Source organism: Macaca thibetana, chromosome 12 (genome assembly GCF_024542745.1).
Source record: "Macaca thibetana thibetana isolate TM-01 chromosome 12, ASM2454274v1, whole genome shotgun sequence".
In the NCBI taxonomy this organism is placed as follows: Eukaryota; Metazoa; Chordata; class Mammalia; order Primates; family Cercopithecidae; genus Macaca; species Macaca thibetana.
The window spans coordinates 83,490,253-83,511,262 of NC_065589.1; the positions used below are offsets into that span (position 1 = coordinate 83,490,253).

Sequence of the window (21,010 nt, forward strand, 5' to 3'; positions counted from 1 at the left end):
CTTAACTACAGGTGAGTAAGTGGTTTTCCTGGAGTTAAATGATTAACATACGTACTTAGAGAGTTCAGGGCAGAGATGCAAGTAAACTTAAGTCCCTAACCTCTAATTCCAAAATTCGTTCCTATGTAACACACTTCCTATCACTGTAAAGTGCAGTGTCTTTTTAGATGCTTGTTCGTGAGTGCATTTGTTATTTCTGCAGTTTGAGGCCATGAGTCTTGTTGTAAACTTTTTTGTGCTGCCCTTATTATTTTGCACATAATAGGCTTTAACTCATTTTTTCTTTATTTGGTAGAGAACATTTACTTTCAGATAAAAGTGTAAGACTTTATTTCCATTTGTACAGATATTATAGCCAAGGATTATACTGCTTTTGTTTAAAAGGATGGAAGAAGTGTTTTTAATAGTTCTTGGTAGTTAGCATTCTACAAAATATAATTGAAAAATTCTCTGGTTTTATTTTATTGCTATGTAAATGGGTTTCACTTGTTTAAAATGTTAAAAACAGTGATTAGAGTACAAAACTAGAAATGTTATCAATATTTCTTTATTTTAATGTTTTCAATTTCTAAGGAAATAAAATATTTTATAAAAAATAATTTTGTGACTGATTGTTAAATGGAAATATACTATACTTCTCTTGTCTTAGTTTCTAAGCCATTATTGAAAACTACTTAATACAGTCATTTTAGATTTTAAAGTTTTGTGAATATATTTAAGGTACATAAAGCAAAAGGAATTATAGGAAAGTATATATAAGTGTATAGATAATTGAATATATACACTTTAAACTTCTTTTGCAAGTCAGCATGAATAAAAATGGTACTTTAGAGAGCAGCTTAAATACCTCTCAGGTGAATAAAGCATGGGCTTCATGCTTGTAGTTGGGGATATATGTATCATCTGCTGTAGATGTATTACAAAGGTAATGTCAAGGTGAAAGCAGGCTTGCAGAATGGTTGGAAATCATTGATATTCTGACTTGGAGGCTGTAAATGGCTCGGTGGCAGATGGAGTCTTTGTCAAGGAAGAAAAATGGCAGCTTTGGAGCATATAGATGTTTTGCTAGCAGCTCAGCACATAGGCTGTGACCTTCTAGTATTCAGGAGTCTTTTCCATGGTCTAATACATTGTTCTCAGCTTTTATTCACCTAAAGTAGATAAATAGTAGTCATCACATTTCAGTACAAATTGAGGTGTTTCATTATAAAGAAACATAAATATATTTTATTGTCTACTTTTTAAAGAAATAAGCTTTTAAGAGAATGTGCATTTCCTGTATCAGAAATATTTCTCAGTTGGTTTGCAAAAGTAAAAACATCTCGTAGATGTTTTTCAGTCAAAAAAATTGATTGAAAAAATTTTTTTTAGAATCACAGAATATTAAACCCTAACAGTATCTAAAAACCCTGGACCAGTCCACTCATTTTCCAGATGAAGAAAGTAAGGGTCAGAGATTGTGACTTAACTAAGACTGCTTAGCTAGTTTATGACTCTTAAATTATGACTTGTTATAAAATATCTTTAGTTATAGGTAAAACTCTCTTTAAATAAAACTTACAATACCCAGAGAATACACCTAATTATTCATAACGATGCATAATGATGATAATAATTTCAGAGACTTTTATTTATTTTTCAGTTGCAGATATTTTTACTGGAAAGAATTCAGAATTTTCATTTAATTTCCTTTTTTTTTTTTTTTTTTGAGACGGAGTCTTCACTCTGTTGCCCAGGCTAGAGTGTAGTGTCGCATTCTTGGCTCACTTCACCTTCACCTCCTTGAACACCTTCACCAGGGTTCAAGTGATTCTCCTGCCTTAGCCTCCTGAGTAGCTGGGATTACAGGCATGTGCCACCATGCCTGGGTAATTTTTGTATTTTTAGTAGAGACAGGGTTTCGCCATGTTGGCCAGGCTGGTCTCAAACTCCTGACCTCAAGTGATCCACCCACCTTGGCCTCCCAAAGTGCTAGGAGCCACTAGCACCTGGCCTTAATTTGCTGTTAATATATTGCTATATAGAAAAATTTTGTTAAATGGAGAGTTTATATCTGGATTATAAAGTTATATATGCATACCTCTGTTCTTCCTCCTCAACAAACATTTTATATGAAGCAGAACCTATTAAAGTATATGTCTTGTGTTGACTTATTTGGGTATTTTTAAAAGTCCTTTCTTTTAGAAATATTGCATTTTATATTAAAATATTTAAGGGTTTTATAGATTATTTATAGATATACTGAGACATTTTGAAAAAGTGCTGCATTTATCAGTGAGCATTTCTTTCCGTTTTAAGGAGAATGTATGTCACTATGAGAATATTATGTGAAATATGTTCAGTTGGACACTTGATCTATATTGAAGAGTAATAAGTCATGGTTAAAATTAAAAGTAGAGGCATTACACACCTAAAACCTATGAAAGCACTTGACAATTACAAAAGTTGTAGAAAGAAATCACTGTACATCACAAAAGAAAGTGACTCTGTTTTAGAGGGTGAAGGTTGCTACTTTCAATATTATAGGTAGTCCTTTGCAAGCCAGCGTCTAAGGAAGTGCTAAAGAGAAATTTAAGAAGTTATACTAAAATGTCTGTGCATTTTCTAAAGATATAATTATGTAACAATTTTACATTTGTTTTTGATTAAAAGAAAAGTTTGAAAAGTTAGAGTTGAAAGCTTCCAAAATCCTCAATTTTTTAAAGGATAAAACTGGTCAGATCTTTCATATCGAATGTGGACATGAAAAATATGAACAACAAAAGCTTAAATGAAAACACTGTTTTTATCAATGATATGTTGATATGTAGGTATTTTACCTGTTATCTACTTTAATATAAAATAAATACAATCAGAGGTTATATGATGATCACTAAATTATTCAACAACTATTAAGTGCCTAGTTACATGCATGTGCTAAGGATAAGGTACTAAAAAAAACAGCGACTTTGCACTCATGGAGCTTTTCATTCTATCGGTGAAAGAGATAAGTAAGTTATATGTAGTATATTAGATGGCAGCTAACACTTAGGAGAAAGGTAAAGCAAATTAAGAGTCATGAGTATGAATTAGCCAGGGGTATGAATTAGTATTTGTTACAGATTGGCCATTGAAGACCTCTCCAATAAGATGACAATTTTGCAGAGATCTTAAGGAAGTGAGGGAATTGAGTCATGTAGATACCTGGGTGAGAACTGTTCCAAAGAAAACTATAAATGCCATGATACTGGGAGAGATTGTGCTTAGCATTTTCCAAGAATAATAGGGAAATCAAGATGGCTAGAGTTGCGTGAGCAATGAGAGAGAGTTACAAAGGAAGCCAGAGAGATTTCACATAAATCAACATTTAAGCATTTAAGTCTTTTTTTTTAAAGAGAAGATTGAAAAAACGCTCTTTAAGCTTAACCAAAGCCCATATTGTTGCCAAACCAGTGGTACCCAAAGTAGTTTTGGTAGAGCATTTATGGAGTATTTCATGAAAAAAGGTTCCATGCAAGTAAGTTTGGAAGATGTAGAGTTAATGTTAAAGTTAAAAGTTTTTGTTTTATTTAAAAACGTTTTCTGAGCCTTTTAAAATGTGCTAATGTGTTTTGTGAACCTCCAACTTATTTGACCCTTCCTTCAAAGAACATCTTATGGGACTAGTGTTTTTCATGCTTTGGTAAGTGCTGTATTAGACAATCCTACAGGTTAACTTGAGGGTAATAAAAGGATTTTCTACAATCGATTGCTATTTCATAACTTCTTTACTATTCTTTTTTTTTTTTTTTTTTTTTTGAGGCGGAGTTTTGCTCTTGCCACACAGACTGGAGTGCAGTGGCGTGATCTCGGCTTACTGCAACCTCTGCCTCCCGGGTTCAAGTGATTCTTCTGCCTCAGCCTCCCAAGTAGCTGGGATTACAGGCACTCACCACCACACCTGGCTAATTTTTGTATTTTTATTAGAAACAGGGTTTCACCACGTTGGTCAGGCTGGTCTCAGACTCTTGACTTCGGGTCATCCCACCACCTCGACCTTCCAAAGTGCTGGGATTATAGTCATGAGCCACTGCACCCGGCCTTCTCTACTGTTCTTAAGCCAACACCTTTCTCAGCCTGTTATTAACAAAGACTACATTTCTTTTTTTCCCCTGAAATATTTCTCAAATCCATCTTTTCTTCTCTGTTCATGATGCTTAAATCTTAATGTAGATTTGCATCATGTCTCACCTGGGCTGTCACAGTAACCCCCTAACTAGTGTCTCTGCCCCTCATCTTGCTGTGTCCATGTTAATCATCCTCTCAGTGATGACATAATTGACATCAAATTGACAAATCATACTAGGTTATTTACCTACTTAAACTCCTTTATTATCTTCCAACCACTACAGAATAAAATTTAATCTCATTTACAGGGTATATGCAATCTTCCACAGCCTGTCTCCTGCTTACATCTAAAAGTAATGCCTCAGTGTCCCATACTAAGTCTCCAAATGTTAAATGATTTATACTTCCTTAAACCAAGAGGTGGGTATATAGTCCTTTTGCCTTTACTCAGTGCTGTTATCCCTTCCTGACATAGCCTTCCTGTGAGAAGGCTTCCAAGTTATAGCAAAAGTAGTCTACAGAAACACTCTCAAGCTCTTCCTGAGTAAGTCAGGTGTACTCATGTATAACTCTTATCAAAACACTGGAAATAATGAAATAAAAATAGATATTTGTGTTTTTTCTGCTGCCTATATCTGATACTGATACTTTGTAATGGTGCTAAGTGCCTAATACTTCAAGTGGATACCCAGTAAATGTTGAAATTATCTTGACTAACTAGTTGAAGTCCTGATGAAAAGATTGTTCAGTTCCTCTTCTCCTGTAGTTCAGAACCTGTTTGGATCATACATTTAAATGTAGAACTATAAAGCTTTTAGAGGAAGACATAAGTGAAAACCTACAAGACAAAACTTAGTGAAGAGTTCCTCCATATGATGCAAAAACATGATTCATAGAAGAAAGAAATCTGTAAATTGGACTTTATCAAATTAAAAACATTTGCTTTGCAAAATGCCCTGTTAAGATGATGAAAAGACAAACTACATACTGGGAGGAAATATTTGAAAACTGCTTATCTGACAAAGGACTCTTATCTAGGATACATAAAAACTAAAAACTCAGTAGTAAAAAGGCAAACAGTCCAATTAGAAAATGGGCAAAAGATATTCATTTGGCCAAAAAGGATATACGGATGTCAGCTGAACACGTGAAAAGATGTTCAGCATCACTAGCCATCAGAGAAATTAAAAAATGATATATTACCACACACCTATTAGAACAGTTGAACTCTTGCTTGAACCCAGGAGTTTAAGACCAGCCTGCACAATACAGCAAGACCCCATCTAAAAAAATTAAAATTAAAAATAGCAACAATATGAATTGCTGGCAAGGATATGAAGAAATCAGACTCTCATACATTACCAGTGGGAATGTAAAATGGTACAACCACTCTGAAAAATAGTTTGCAGTTTCAAAAAAAAAAAAAGAAACACATGCTTACTATATAAGCTAGTGAGCAGAGATTCCACTACACTCCAGCATGGGTGATAGAATGAGACCCTGTCTCAAAAGCAAAAAAACAAAAACTATTAGGTTTTTTCCTTCTACCTCCGTACCCATATCTGAGAAATAAAGTGTTTCACCTCCTTACTAAACCTAAAACTTCATGCTTTTTAATTTTTATTCACTTCTGCCTCCTCTAGAGGCTTGCTTCATTGATCTGCCAAAAGACATTCATTTTTCTCCCTCATGACTGGTTTATTTCATTGTTATCCAAAGGATTGTCCTGGCATGAAGTAAAGTGATAAACAGAAGTGCAAACAAAACATTAAACCTTCACTTCCCTCAAGTGTTTGTGTTAGCATATTAAAGATATATATCTATGTTAATATAAGTAGCTCTACTTATATTAACTACCATATAGTATTCCATTATAAAAACCTACCATGATATTTTTATTTATTCATTTTCCAGTATTTCCAAGGTTTTACTCTACAAATAGAACTGCAGTTTACATTCATATACATGACTTTTTATGTGCACGTATGGGAACTTTTCTGGGTGAGATATCTAGAATTACTGTATTATAGTCTACATGCAGCTTTACTTTACTATATGTTGCCTGATTTCTTTCTATATAATTGTACCAGTTTATGTGACCAATGCATAAAAGATTTCTGCTCTACTTTTTAGCATTTGCTTAATTTTTGTATTCCCACTTTCTGCATATAGAGCCTGCTTTGAAGTCCAATAAATTTTACTTCTACAATACAATTTTTAAATTTCTTTCTCTACTCTAACCAGCTAAGAAGTAAAAAAATAAATTTATCCCTACTTCTATATATGAATAACTTTTATATTTATCCATCCCCTCATTTCTCACTCTTCTGCCACACCTTAGTACAAAACGTCACTTTTGCCTAAATTATCTCAGGAGACCAAATACTGCAATATCTTTATTGTAAATTTCTTCCTGCTTCAATTTATCCTCCTTAAAACGGCTAGATCAATATTTCTAATGCAAGTAGTTTACCATTGTTCGCAGCATTAACTTTAAACACTTAGTATGGTATTTAAGGTCATCTCCGATAAGGTTTTAAAGTACGTTTTCAGCCAAATAAATATCTCTCGCACTATTTTTTACGTATGTCCTTTGTACTAGCCAGACTATATTACTTTACTGATTGATTGAGTCATTCAAACAGTTTATACATAACAAGCTTTTATGCTGCCCAGGTACAGGTTGAGTATTCCTTATCTGAAATGGTTGGGTCTAGAAGCTTTTGGGATTTCAGATTTTTTTCAGACTTTGGAATATTTTCATATATATAATGATATATCTTGGGGAGGGTAGATACCCAGGTCTAAACACTGAATTTATTAGGTTCATCTATACCTTATACACATAATCTGAAGGCACTTATGTATGATATTTTAAATAATGTGCAACACGTCACATAAGGTCAGGCATGGAATTTTTCACTTGTGGCATCATGTTGATGCTCAGAAAGTATCAGATCTTGGAGCTTTTCAAATTAGGGATGTTCAACCTGTATGTTAACTCTTGGGTGTCATAGGTGCTACTGCCATAAAAGGAGCAACTCATGATTCCTGTTATTAGGGAGCTTGGAAGCCACCTTAAGCTAGTCTCAGAATACATCCAGTGCTTTTCAGCTTTTGATCCTTAGCTTATGTTCTCCTTCCCCTTGGGATGTCTCTTTTCCTAGTTCCTCCACCTACTCACCTTTGTTATTCAAATTCCTACACTACTTTGCAAAGCCTACTTCAGGTATCATTTTTTCATAAAGATTCTTTCTGCCATCCTCAGTTAATTTTGCTCTCATAGTACTTTATTTATACCACTCTTATGGTATAAATGGTAGTATGTTCCATGTATTTATCTTTATTTTAGAGATAGAGTCTCTCTGTGTTAGTCTGGCTGGTCTGGAACTCCTGAGCTCAAGCACTCCTCCTGCCTCAGTCTCCTGAGTAGCTGGGACTACCATGTATTTATTTTATTCTTCCAAGACAATAAATAGAGTACTTTGTCCATTCATCTATATTACTAGCATTTAACATAATGCCTTGTAAATGATAGGCCTTCTACTGATTGAAATAATTTAATTGAAGATAACCTTAGTTACTTCTAACTTCGCCAACTGGATTTATTTAGGAAAATATCAATTTTACTTACAAAAAATTTATGTAATTTTAATCCAGTGTTCTTAGTTTAAAATACTACAGAACAAACTTGAGGACTTGCTTTGATAAATAGTAAACTTTGTGATTAGTACAACAACTTTCCCACTTGTTTTTAGACTCTTAGGTAATCCCCTTTGGTCAAGTCAGACTGTCCTCTGTAGAACCATATGAATTGGTTGTATTGAAATACCTTGGCAGCTGCTAGGCACCTCCTCTACCCCAAAAAGCAGCTCTTTATTTTCTACTATTCTGGGTTTGTTTGTTTGTTTGTTGTTTTGTTTTTGAGATGGGGTTGCACTCTATTGCCCAGGCTTGGGTGTAGTGACATGATCACAGCTCACTGCAGCCTTGACTTCCCAGCTCATGCAATCCTCCCACCTCAGCCTGCTGAGTAGCTGGGACCACAGGCATGCACCACCACCACGCCTGGCTAATTTTATTTTATTTTATTTATTTTTTTAACGCCTGGATAATTTTTTAAAATTTTTGTAGAGATGGGGTCTTGCTGTATTGCCCAGGCTGGTCACAACCTCCTGACGTCAATCCGTCCTCCCAGCTTGGTCTCCCAAGAGTGTTGGGATGACAGGTGTGAGCCTGTAATCTCAGTGTGCGCCCATACTGGACTTCTTCACAGATTTTATTTGAAGAAAGGCCTCTTCTGCTGAAGCAATTTAAAATCTTGCTAAGTGAGTGTAAATTCTTGTTTTTTATATTTTTTCCAGTAATTTATAGAAACATATTATTTCTGCCCACTTATTCCTCATATTACCACAAATTTTAAATCAGTAGTCCATATGAATGAGACTTTAGATGAATAAGCAAAAGATAGGCAGTGGACTTTGGGTACAACAAATAAATTACTCTCTTGAGTATTCTGTCTTTTAATATGGATTTTTGAGGAGTTGTTAGCATATCAGAAATTACTGAAATTGGTGTATAAATTGTTAGGTACTCTGAAGCATTTTCTAGATCAGGGCTTCCTAAACTTTAATGTACAGAATATTCTGAGTAAGTCTAGTCTGGTGCCTGAGTTTCTGCATTTCTGTTTCTTTTTTTTTTTTTTTTTTTTTTTTTTTTTGAGACAGAGTCTCACTCTGTCACCCAGGCTGGAGCGCAATGACATGCTCTCAGCTCACTGCAACCTCTGCCTCCCGGGTTCAAGCAGTTCCCCCACCTTAGCCTCCCGAGTAGCTGGGACTACAGGCGTGCCACCACACCCAGCTAATTTTTGTACTTTTAGTAGAGATGGGGTTTCACTATGTTGGCCAGGCTGGTCTCGAACTCCTGACCTCGTGATCCGCCTGCCTCGGCCTCCCAAAGTGCTGGGATTACAAGCGTGAGCCACTGCACCCAGCCTTGTTTTTTCTTTTTTCTTTTCTTTTTTTTTTTTTAGAGACAGGGTCTTGCTCTGTCACCCAGGCTGGAGTGCAGCGGTGCAGTCATATAGCTCACTGTAACTTCGAACTCCTGGGCTAAAATGATCTTTCCACCTGAGTGTCCTGAGTTGCTAAGACTACAAGTACGTGCCAACATACCTGGCTAATTTTTAGTATTTTTTGTAGAGACTAGGTCTCATTATTACCCAGGCTGGCCTAGAACTCCTGGCCTCAAGTGATCCTCCCAGTTCAGCCTCCTGAGTAGCTGGGACTACAGGCACACATCACCACATCTGGCTAATTATTTTATTTTTTTTATAGAGATGGGGTCTCGTATTGCCTGAGCTAGTGTTGAACTCCTGGCCTCAAGTGATCCTCCTGCCTTGACATCCCAAAAATATTGGGATCACAGGTGTGAGCCACCGTACCTGGCCAAGATTCTGCATTTTTAACAAGTAATTTCCATGTTGCTGGTCTATGGACTGTACTTGGAGTAGCAGTGAGCTAGATGACTCTCCAAACCCTGTCACCATGTTTTAGGTTTTTTGTTTTTTTTTTGGTACTAGTAAAAGTAGGCTTTTGGTATCGCACAGATACTTGTTTACAGTGTGTTTCTCTACAGTCTAATGTATAATTTGACATTTTAATAGAAATTTCTGGATTTTTAAAGGAAAATCTGTTGTGTATAGATTGATTGATTGTTCTGTGGTTGTGTGGTTTTTTCAAGTCATTCTTCAAAGTTTTAAAAATAGACTTGACAATTATTAGACTGTCAGTGGCAACTTTCAGAGTTTACATTTAATAAGGAATGTCTAACTGTTTACTTATTTCTGACAGAATTGTAGTTGATATTGCCTTTGGTTATTTTTGCAGGATATTGTTTTAGGTTACACATTAAGGTAATATAAAAATTTAACAGGAAACTTAATCTTCTGTTTGACTCTGGATGTTTTAGTTGGTATAAGTACTGCTTCTTGTTTTGGTTGCTGTTAAAGCTGTTATTATTATGAATTAGTAGCAATTGTATACCAGAGATTAGCCTGTTAATTTTATCTGTAGCACAGGTGAATTGAAAAACCTAATTTGTGTAAATAGACAACCAATGGTATAGATAGCTCTTTAAATAGCCTATACTCAAAAGGATACAAATTGATTCTGGGGGTACATTAATACTTATTTTTTCTTTAAGATATATCACATTAAATACTTTCATAGTTTTGTGCTTTTATTGAAAATTATAACTAAATCATAGAAAATTCCCAGCATTACTTACTTTTGACAAATATTAATTGGTAATCAACATTTTCAGACCAGGATAGTAAAACATTTTGAGGGAAAAGTATTATTTTATTTTAAAAACTTGAGAATAATTTTCATTTTAATGATTATATTAGCTCTATATTATTTCATTTAATAATTATCAGTAGTCGAAATTGTCGAGGAAATTACATTATTACAAAACTGACTTTAAAATATATTTATTATTTTCTTATTTCTTATTAAATAAGTAAGCACTCACCTTGCAATTAAAGTTTCCACATAGAATTTATGTGAAATATTGATAAAAAATTTTTTGGACCTGAGATCCAACAATTCTCTATAGAAATAAACCTCCTTTGTTTCTTCTGGTAGCATCCATTGATTTCTTTTTTCTAAAGGTACACTAATAGTGCTGATAGAAGCAGAACAATTGGAATTTACATTAAAAATAAATGTGATGAATAAAAAGCAATACATTGTAATATAGAGTTGATTTTGCTTCACCCATAAGTTCTAAAATCTAAAGGACAAAAATACTGAAAGGGTCGAGAAAAAAAGAACAAACGATGCAAAAAGAAAATGACACTGAGGTCTTGGTTTAATACATATGTATTTCAGGTTGATGGTTGATTTCATTAGCAAATCTCATTGTTATGCAATGTCTGTTCTTCTGCAGCAAAATGAATATTGTATTCTCACAGGCTCTGTGTGTATCTATTATGTTGCAATAAATGAAAATATATACATCTATATCTGTCTTTGGCTTACTCTTTCCATTTTGTTTTTAAGGAAAAGAAAGAAAATTGAATAATCTTTTGTTGTTAAATTTGTTCAAAAGCCATTTCAATTTATATTATGGATATGTTTCCTACTTTTTTTCTTTGAAGTAAACAATTATAAGGTGGTTAATAATGTAACCATGATAATTATCCTATAACTTTTTAAATGAATAGAATTAATCTTGATTGATTTAAGTTGGTAATATGAGATACTTAAGCATATGTTTTCTAACATATTTTTAAATATTAGGAGTGGTTTTCCTTACTGCAGGAAAGTATGGTAAGGAGTGTATATATTATGCCAAATCTAAAGACTACTCCTTTTACAATAGCAAAATTATATATTGAGATTACTAAGATTTGAATTTTTATAAAATAGGAAGTTCAGAAATAAATTTCAGTGGCTACACATTGGAAGAATTCATTGAATGGTAATAAAGTAGTAAGCTTCATAAATTTTATGAGTTCAAATATGGATCAAACTGTATTGGATGAAAATTGTCATTTAATCTTAGTCATTTTGAGGTTTGACAGAAGCTTACAAAATAGATTTGGTTTTTGGTAGTGTTCTCAAAAGTTGTCTCACAATTGAAATTATTTTGACAAACTTGAAAGTAGAAAAGCCCAAGGTTTGATTAAATATGGGTTGATTGTATACCATGCGGAAATCACCTTTATGGTAAAAATTTGCCTTCTGGTTCAATTGATGCAATCATAATAAATATCCTAGTTACGCTGAATAAATATGGTCTGTTATAAATATATACAGCAGTTTATTAATGCATTATACTAAGTTTATTTGTATTTAGAGTATTTTCTACATATTGAGCATTTTGTTATTCATGGTGGGTAATATAAAAGAAGGAATTTCAAGATCTGGTAAGGAGATTCCCCAAATAATTATATAGTAATATATAGCTAAATTATGTAGAGAAAGGTTTTATGGGCCCTTCAAATGGAGTCTGAGAGAGAGCCATCCTGGAAGTGATGAGACCTAAACTGATAATGAGGTAGGAGCAGAGATACGAAACAACATAAGCATAATCTGGGAGGCAGGAGGACATAAATTTAGGATCTTTGGGAGGCAGAGAGCAGACCAACCCTAAGTAGTAAGGAAGATATGATTTGCTACAACCTATTTACCTGACACGAAAACCAGAATGCATCATTGTTACAATTTATTAGTGTTCAGTCCAGATACTATACCATGGTAGCATGTCGTTTGACATCACTGGTAGATCTTGTTTTTTTCTTGTATAATAAGAGATAGGAAATTTCCTTTGTATCGATTTCGCTGTCCTTCCCCTCCACCAGTAACAAAAAGTAAATGTTCTGAAAGTATGCAAATATGAATCTAAATTGATGCAAACTGAATGTGAAGACAGAGTCACATTTATCTACTATAGTTAGAAATACCAAACTGGGGAGGATTACAAATCATCATAGATTGGACTCCCAGCTGTTGTAATGAGCAGGATCATGGAAGGAAGATCACCAACGAAAAGAGGAACTCATTTCATTGAAAAAGAAAGGTCCCTTGGCCGGGCGCGGTGGCTCACGCCTGTAATCCCAGCACTTTGAGAGGCCGAGGCGGGCGGATCAGGAGATCAGGAGATCAAGACCATCCTGGCTAACACAGTGAAGCCCTGTCTCTACCAAAAATACAAAAAGGAATTAGCTGGGCGTGGTGGCGGGCGCCTGTAGTCCCAGGTACTTGGGATGCTGAGGCAGGAGAATGGCATGAACTCGGGAGGCAGAGCTTGCAGTGAGCCGAGATCGCGCCACTGCGCTCCAGCCTGGGCGACAGAGCGAGACTCTGTCTGAAAAAAAAAAAATAAAAAAGAAAGCTCCCTTATCTTTTGCCTGATCTGGAACCCTGGTTATCACATTTTATGTGATCTTCTGCTGTCATCTAGCATAAGAACCTGACTTTAGAAAATAGAATATGAATTTGGAATTTGAAAATGGAATTTAACATAAGATTCTGGGAATTGTTAGTGTATGTTTAAAGATCCAGATGAGAATTGCAGACTTCCTAGCAAGATGGCTTATTTTGGGGAATCTTTCATTATGTTATCACTCTGACTTGCACTGACGAAATGTTAAAAGAAACTTTTATGTGAAATTTGTTATTTTAATTGCTGTAAAGATTCTATTGAGAAAACTGTTGTGTGCTCCATTGTTGCATTTTTGAAAATTATTTTTAAAACTTCTCTCAATTCTAAGTACTAGAGAAGGCTTTGGAGCTTGTTTGTAAATTACATCTTATAGAGAATGAGAATTTTGTAATTTGATCTCGTCTCCCACTTTACTTTGATTGCTAAGGAGCTGAACCACCCATATCATAGACTTGTGCAAAACCTTATGATAGGTGTTTCTTTGTTCCAACTTTACCTTGTGTTTTCATCTTTCTCATATCCTCTTATTTTCTCTTTTATTCATATTAGTTTTAAAGACGGCATTCTGTTCTTCTCATAGTTTTGTAAGTCATCTTAAATTATGTTGGAATAAGATGGGATATAAATAATTATGTAACACCTATTTATTGTAGTAGAAGGCAAGCAAGTAAAAAGTAGGAAACTTTCTTCCTCCTCTTGTCTCTCCCTCTGCCTTCCCACCTCATTTTGCACATAGTTCTTAATATGGAGGACTTACCTCTGTGGTTTCTTGGACTTTCCAGAGGATAGGGGAATTCACTCTGAAGCTTTTTGTCTATATAGTACTACTAGGTCCAGTTAAAGAATGCCTGAGAGGACAAGTAGGGCTGAAATATACCCAGGAGAAGGAAAAGGTATATTTCTCTCATTTGTCAGCTCTGAGGGCAAGTCTTTTTCCAACTGGTTTTTGTCCCTTACCTTTTAACTTCATTGTAAACTCATAATATCAAAACTTAATGGCTCTTGATAAAAACCACCTTCAATGAAACCAAATATCATATTTATTTGCTGTACCTCTTTATGTTTTCATTTCATCATGCTCTAAATTTGATACATTATAGGAAGCTAAGATGGTCATAAATCATTGAAACAATTGAAATAATAATTTTCTGATTTAAAATTTTGTTTTGGTGTATGAATTACATACTCAAAGCTACTTACGTGGTAGGAATTACATCTTAAATTTTCTATAAAGGAAATAAGAACTGTGTTTTGCATTCCATGTGACTACTATGGTTTTTAAATTATTTAATGTTAATGTGACCAAGAAATTCAGCTGGAAATGTTAACTTCGTAATCATAGTTTTTTGAAAATTTGCTATTTCATGTGTCATTGTAGTAAATTTTAAGGTGGTGATTAGTGATGTTAGCAACTTAATGTGGTTCAATACCGAGTACATACTCCTTGAAATGACATATTAAGTATATGTAATGAGACTTGTTCTGAGATTCTATACCCTTGGCACAGTCTTCTCTCCTGGGTGTTTTTTTTTTGTTGTTATTTATTATCATTCTGTTTTGTTCTATTTATTTCAGTACATTAGAACTTTATTTTGCAAACTGAATAAATATAAACCTATTTTAAGTAGTATAATTTTAATATCTTAACATGATTATATTGTTGTAAAGGAGTCTTAAGAGCTTTTTGCATTAAAATCAAATCTTACTGTGTTCATAATAGTTAGGATATTGATGCATGGCCTTAGTAAATATAGAATTTTAAAGATAAATGCAAATTTTGTGGATTTACAGAATTATCTAGATTTTTTTTTAAGTAGTAAATTAGTTTATCATTTTGATGGAGTTGGGTTTTTTGTTTGTTTCATACCCATGGCTAATTTAAACCAGCCCTCATCAAACTATACTAGAAATTTCAGAGCATGAAAAAACAGCAATTTGGGGGATTTAAAAAAAAAAAAAACTATGGACAAAGAAACTTAGTTTTCAAGCTTAACAGTGTTTTTAAAAAATGCTCACAGGTTAAATATTTTACGTTTTGTTTTCTTTTTGATATGTGAGTTTAAAATGATGTAGAGAATAGTTTCAAATTATGTAAACTTTCTGATCATAGGAATTTTTTTCCAAAGACTGCCACATAAATTGTAAAGCAGTCTTATTTTGCAGGAAGTTGTCCAAATAAAACAATAAACTTATGCTTTGACCACAAAACAATTAATTTTGGTCTTTTATTATAACTCAGATATTTATTTTACATAGTTTATTGTAGCAGCTGAAATGTAAAGACTTTTCTTTATATTTAGCAGGTTTTTGAGCAGTTATTCTTATTTGTTTTTTTTACATCTTGTTAGCATTGCTTTGTTTTTATAGTTTATCTGCCAGAAGTGATTTTTGAAACCTGCTTTTAAACAGTGCCAGTTTTCAAGCATTCCTATCATGTGAGTTTATGTGAGGAATAAACCCTTCTTTAAAAAGGAAGAAAGACAGACCTCTTTATTGTCTGTTTGACATTAATAAAATTAAGAAAAGAACGATTACTTGAGACATAGCCTTACCTGGCTTAGTTTTATCACGTGAGCATTCACGTTTGCTGGTGATCTAAGTGCTCCACCTGCCTTTCAGTTTGTTTACCAGGAAATCAAGATGTGTAAACTGCAGGAAGTACTATTTGACCCTCTCCGACAGTATCTCATTACAATAATTGCTAATCTCTGAATAAGACAGCCATGTTTTGTGAGTAACTGAGAGAGAGAGAGGTTGTGTTAGGTAGATTTTAGGTGTTTCAACAAATAGAGCATTGTAAATGCTTACTTGGATTATGTTTTCATGATAGCTTTGATAAAAGACATATGCTGACCTTTGGGGTCAGCAAAGCTAGGACACAATAGTAGGTATTCTTTCATGCCTTTTAACTGAAAAATATCACGGCTTGTTGTTTTGGAGTGCTGTCACTGCTCTGAATCGAAAGGATAATGGCTACTTCCTGATTAAACCCACTCTCCACAGTAAGCTGTTAATGTTATACTCTATGTCTTTTTCTCCTGTAAATGCAAGGGTATTTGGTGTTTTCTTTACTTTTTAATATTGCTTTTTCATGGAAAGATCTCTTAGAAATATATCCTGAAGTTAAAGTTTACAATTAGAGTAGAAACTACTGTTTAAGTTTGGAAGATTTCTTAAAATGAAAAAGTATTTCTGTTTGGTATCTTAAATCCAACCAGCTCATACACATACTGTAGGTTTTGGTTACAGAAATTAGCTTTATTAAATAAAGACATTGAAATGATAAATGATATTAAGCTGCCACTTTCTTGCCACTCTAAGCAAAATTTTAAAAATAACTTTTGTAGTAAAAAGATTATTTTTTTCAGAGACTTTGGATAAACTCTAATTTTATCTTGATTTAATAAATTTCATAATTCTATTTACATATATTCTCAAAATATATCGATAATTTTAATTATGAAATTAACTTATTCTGAAATTAGCAAAGAGATCCTTATGATATAAAAACAATGTTAAGTATTGAGAATATAAGAAGGGAATAATGAGCTTCTTAGTTTTAATCCTAAATCTGGCCGTCACTCCATCTGTAGTCTTGGGACAATCATTTAAACTGCTTACCTCAGTTTCCTTGTCTACTGCCCTTGTGAGTGCTTAGGTAAAATGTGTATGTTTGTTTATTTCTTTATAGTGTTACAAACTACAAAGCAAATGAATTTCACAAGTATTTTATAAAATGGAGAACTGACTCTGCACGTAGGAAAACATTAGCAGTAACAATAGACGGAGAAATAATTTTTTTAAAATTTATGACTTTAAAAGAAACACCATTACTTTGGCTTTTTAATTTGAAACAGAACTCTTAGTTTTGCTCAATCTTTAATATAGTATTACCAAAGGAATATACATGGGAATATACATGTTGTTGGATACATGACTAAAATGGGAAGTAGAAAGCTTAAAGGTAATTTAGTAAAGAATGACAAATATACTTAAAATTATTTAACTCTTTCTTAGAAGTCTTATTTCTGAAAGTAAAATTGTTCAGAGTAGAGGGAAGAATGTATGTATGTATATATTATGGACATATAAATGTAGGTGATCTACATAGTAAGATGTTTAATTTTTAATCTGTAGTATTAGATATATTGATTATATAAAAAGAAAACATACGATTATGAAAAATCAAAAGTAGTTACTGAAGAATGTTATAGAACCTAACATCTAGGAATGTTAAAAAATGGAATAATGTAAATAGAATCCTACTTTTGTTGAAAGAATTAAGTTAGTTTCTTTCACATAATGCTTATCAGGGTTATTTTAGGTAACTCAGTAATTTTTGATATAAATTGGCATATTCTGAGGAGATTCTAAAGGTTAAGTTTTGTGAATATTCTAGCTTAGTCAAGTTATCAAAGTAAAAGTTATAATAGTGCCTCTATTTTAATTTACAATAACAAGTAATTTATGTCATTTATTGAATACTTACTATATGCAAACCTCTGGGCTAATTCTATTGTCATTTAATATTCATGATAATCACATGAGGTGGAGGTACCATTATTACTTCCATTTTTATCAATGAGGAAGTAATTGTAGAGAATTTAAATAATTTGAGTAAGGTCCTTAGCCAGTAAATACCAGAGCCAAGCTGAAAACACTGACACAATTCAGAATCCAGAACAGTCTCCAGTGTCATACCCTTAACCATTGTGTTTATATTTTGGAGATAGTAAAGGTGCTTACACATTTGATTCAGATGGTTTTATTTTTTTCATTAATTTATCAAATATAAGTATCAGTCACTTTAAGGAATTAAGGTAATAGCATTATAAAGCAATACAAAATCCCTTGTCTCAAGAAGCCTGCAGTCTAGTGGAAGAGGCAGAAAATTAATAGGCTGTTAACAGTACAATGTGATAACTGATAAAATATAGGTCAGTACAGGATGCTAAAGGTGACGCCAAGGAGAGATATCCAATGTATTGTTTTATTTCCATATTTAATTTGCATATTTGTGTGTTGTTCTAGGTACATGGGAAATATCAGTAAATGAAACTTTCAAAGGTCTCGGCTTTTGTGGCACATATAGTAGGAGTGGAGATAAATGATAATAAGCAAACTGCATAGCATTTTAGAAGATGACAAATATTATGAAGTAAAGAAAAAGGAGCAGGATGTGAAGGTTAGGTGGTGATGGGATTCAGGGGCTGAGGAAGGATTCACAAAGAAGAGATATTGAGGAAAGATTAAGGAAGTTAGCCATCTGGATACCTTTGGAAAGTCTTCGAGGCAGAGGGCATGAGGCAGGAGCATGATTGGTTTGCTCAGGGAAATGAATGGTTGTCACTGTGAGTACGGGTATGGAGAGAGAAAGAGGAGGTATTGTCAAAGGAAATGAGTGAGTGGGTTATTCATGTAGGGCCTCCGTGGGGACTTTGAGGAGCCACTCCAGGGCTTTCGGTATTTTTAAAAAGGATCACTCCAGTTGCTATGTTTAGAATAGATTGTATGTAAAGAGGCATGGACCACCAGATAGAAAGTTCTTAGAGTAATCTAAATGAGAGAAGGTAGTGGCCTAGTAGCAGTTAAATTCTGGATGTTTTTAAGGTACAACCAAAAAGATTTCCAGTTGGGCTGGATGTGAGATGCAAGGAAAGAGGAGAAAAGATGACTTTAAGGGTTTTGGCAGCTGGAAGGATGGTGTTGCCATCAGCTGTGACATGGGGAAGAATTTCAGGTGGAGAAGGTTTGGGATGAGGATGAAGAATCAGGACTCTGGCTTTGGATGTGGTAGACCAAAATGTTTATTAGATATGCAAGTGGAGATGTGAGAAAGCTTTACAGAGAGGGTACAACCCAAATTGAGACTGAAGAATGAATTGGACTTACCTAGTCAAACAGGTAGTTTGTGGTGAAATTTGAGAGCATTTGCTACATACTTGAATGAATCTTGGCATTATCTACTTTGTATATTTACTAATGAAAGTAACATCTAAACATCTAATAAGTAAAAACATTTAAAAAGTAATAAAAATATTTCAAAGAACAAAATTATTCTGGGTAGTCAAGTTTTCAGAGTATTTCACTGACTGCTATTTTCATGAGTTGTACTGTCTGCTTTTACATATGTTGATTCTCACCTTAGTACTGTAAGGTAAATAGTATTTCTGCTTTACATTTGGAGAAACTGAGTATGAGGGAGATTAATATTCCCTAAGGTCATTGATAGATTAGGTGATAGGCCTGGATTCAAATCCAGGCCTTTAGATTCCATTGACCATGCTCCTTATTTTAAAAATGTATGATGTTAAAATTAAAAAATTTTTAGACTTTTGTTTGAGGTCTCAAGGAATTGTCTATTTAAAATGTTGGTTATCATTCTGTAGTGTAACACAGTGATACCCTTGGGACATAAGGTTTTTAGATTCTTGATCAAGGAGTCAAGTCATTTGTTGTTGTTCTTTGAATAACTACAGAGCTTTCAGTATAGTTACCTGTTATAGACACTCCCTCTACTCCTGGTTCCCATCCCTGTGTATAGTGCTTAATAAGTGCTTAGAAAATTACAGCTGATATTATCATCATCTTTTTCTTTGTACTCTACTGTGGCTTTGGGAATCAACCCAAGCTTGTTGGAATTATGTGTCAATTATAAAACTTCAAAGATTAAGGGCACAAAGACATTCTAAATAATGAAGAATGAGTTTGAATCCACACATTTTATCAGCTTGGAGACCATCTTTATTTCTTTTGCTTTTTGGGCTGTTTTTTAGGCAAGTGAATTTGCTAAATAGCTGTGTTTCTTACTGGAAAACCAGTAATCTCTAAGATTACTTAGAGATTAAGTATTTTGAAAATACACTGGGTATTTTCATTGTAAAATTGAACATAAGTTGTTCAACTTTAGTAGGGAATAAAAATATAGTTGTTCTTTGAAACATACTTACTTTTGAGGTGACAATGCCGTATTTTAAAAACTTAAACCTTTTGCCTTCTGGATCGAAATAGAATTTATTTCATGTGAGTTAATACTGTTTACATTTATGATGTTTTTAAAGGTACTTAAGAGCAAGCATTCAGAGAAACTGCAGGAAAGAAACATTTTTATGAAGCCATATCAAACATATAGAAATACCAGTTTTTTAAAAAACCTGTTGTAGATTAAAATAGGATATGAGTCTAAATGGTCATTTTAAGTATATACTAAGGGAATAGGTAGAAACTTTACATTGTCTATATATTTATGTTCTATAAATACATGACTTTACACTAAGTCTGATGTTTTGGTACATTTCTCAAAATTTTATGCTGTTTTCTCAAAGGAACAAAGAAGATGTATTCATTCTTCCTATGCCTTTCTCTAAAGTTTTCCTTTTATTTTATTAACTTAAAGATTTCTTTAAGTATAACTTTTTTATGGTCACTGTAATCATTAAACAGATTATTTAAGTAAACAAAAATGTTGGTTGACCCCTACAACATTCTTTATCTAAGTTATCTATGTAATTTCATATTTTAATTAATTCTGCTTATGATTAGAATTATATTTCCTGAGCATTTCTACTTAGTCATAAAAATAGTAGTGTATATGTTACATGTTTGTGTATCACTTCGTTTTAAAATTTGTTTTATTTGGACTATGTCTTTGGTTCAGTTGGGGAAAAGGAAATGACCTGTTGATCAGAAAAAAAATTTCTGTTCAAAGTACTTTATTAGTGCCTATTTTTAAATAATTATACTGAACTAAATGTTATATCCTTTATAAATTGAAATGTCCAGAGAGGCTGGGCGCAACACCTCACCTCTGTAATCCCAGCATTTTGGGAGGCCAAGGCAGGTGGATCACCAAAGTTCAGGAGTTCAAGACCAGCCTGGCCAACGTGGTGAAACCCCATCTCTACTAAAAATACAAAAAATTAGCCGGGCGTGTTGTCAGGCGCCTGTAATCCCAGCTACTTGGGAGGCT

General features: G+C 33.6%; 1 protein-coding gene across 31 annotated transcripts in view; it reads left to right on the top strand.

Annotated features, from left to right (window-relative positions):
- BAZ2B (bromodomain adjacent to zinc finger domain 2B) overlaps positions 1-21,010 on the top strand; it is a 413,832-nt gene that overhangs the window by 181,662 nt on the left and 211,160 nt on the right. The window contains exon 1 of one of the 31 annotated variants that reach the window (XM_050752844.1): positions 11,308-16,043. The exons of 29 other annotated variants lie outside the window; for them this stretch is intronic. The gene's annotated coding sequence lies outside the window, so the exon portion shown is untranslated. Of the gene's footprint in view, positions 1-11,307; positions 16,044-21,010 lie in introns of those variants that run through there. One more of the 31 variants, XM_050752841.1, reaches the window with a different exon arrangement.